The sequence below is a fragment of the Rhinopithecus bieti genome, unplaced genomic scaffold (assembly GCF_001698545.2).
Source record: "Rhinopithecus bieti isolate Rb0 unplaced genomic scaffold, ASM169854v2 scaffold_19652, whole genome shotgun sequence".
Classification (NCBI taxonomy): Eukaryota; Metazoa; Chordata; class Mammalia; order Primates; family Cercopithecidae; genus Rhinopithecus; species Rhinopithecus bieti.
Genome location: NW_016809913.1, coordinates 2,736,250 through 2,737,662, shown reverse-complemented (window position 1 = coordinate 2,737,662; position 1,413 = coordinate 2,736,250).

Genomic DNA, 1,413 nt, shown 5'->3' with positions numbered 1-1,413 from the left:
GTTATTTTTTTTTTTTTTTTTTTTTTTTGTATTTTTAGTAGAGATGGGGTTTTACCATGTTGGCCAGGCTGGTCTTGAACTCTTGGCCTCAGGTGATCCGCCTGCCTCGGCCTCCCAAAGTGCTGGGAATTACAGGCATGAGCCACCATGTCCGGCCTCTTCTGGCTTCTTACTGTTAGATGCAGGAGGGTTGAGGACAGCTCCATTTGAAGAGCAGGTAGGCTTGTACACTGAGGAACATTCACAGGGAGGGGCACACTGAGCTGGGAGCCTGCCTTCCTCTTCTGAGTTCCCATAACAGCTGCTGTGGCTGTTCTGAAGGGCTGTGGACAAAGTTGTCCTCTGGGTACAGAGCAATGCACTTTCCACTGTATGCCTGCCCCCTAAGGTTCCTAAAGCCTGGAATTCCCATTGACAGAAATCTCTGAGTGGCACATAAACAAAATCCAGCACTTTCTGCCGTGATTGCAGCATTTTGAATGATGTCAGATTCCCATTCTGTTCCCCCTAGGGCAGTTGACAGGGCTGGTGCAGGGTGAAAGCCTAGTGGGCCAGAGTGGTCAGGTAATTGGGTGTCATCCTCTCCTCTGGAGTGCCACTACATCATCTCTAGGTCCAGGATGATCTGGATTAAGACAGGGCTTAAGTCTCCTGTTTCCCAGGTTTGTGGTCAGTTTTGACTCAATCTCCAGAAACAAGGTAAAATAGTAAATGAACAACGGCCTTTGTGAAGGATCTGGATTCACATCTGACAGGAACAGCTCTTTCAGAACCAGAATTTTACTCAATTTCGCTAGCATCAAGTTCTTAAATTATACATACTTAGAACTGAAAACGTTTAAGAGGGTCAGAAAGCTGGCCAGAGGGGCAGTTGCTTCAGCTTTAATACAACAAATAAGAGGGCGAGTGGGAACTTCGAGGTCATATTTGTGACGGGCTCAGGCTTGGCTCTTGGTGGCCCGGAACTGCTACGGGCCACGCTTCTCTGGCTTGGATTTCTGAGGCCCACTCGGGCCACGGGCATCTACCCGGGATGAGGGAACGGAGGCCCCGGAAGGGTGGCCAGAAACGATGGGACTGTCCACTCGAGGTGCGCCTGGCACTCGGGAGGTCTCAGTAAAGGCGTCGCCTCTCCCCGCCCAGGGCCTTCTTTCCCGGGCTCCCTGGCTGCTTTCCACAGGGACGGGGATATCAGGTGGAAGGAGGGAGCTCCCGGCCCTGGCCTCGGCGGAGGGCTCCTCACCAGGGCCCGGGTGGCAGCCTCCGAGAGGGCGGGCCGCGCGCTGCCAGGGCAGGACTCGGCCTAGAGCGCCCCAGCGGCCGGCAGCTGCGGGCGCCGCGGCGGGAACAAAGACAGCACGTGTCTGGGCGGGGCGCGGGCGGGGTCGGCCCTCAGCCCCGCCCTGCTCGGCG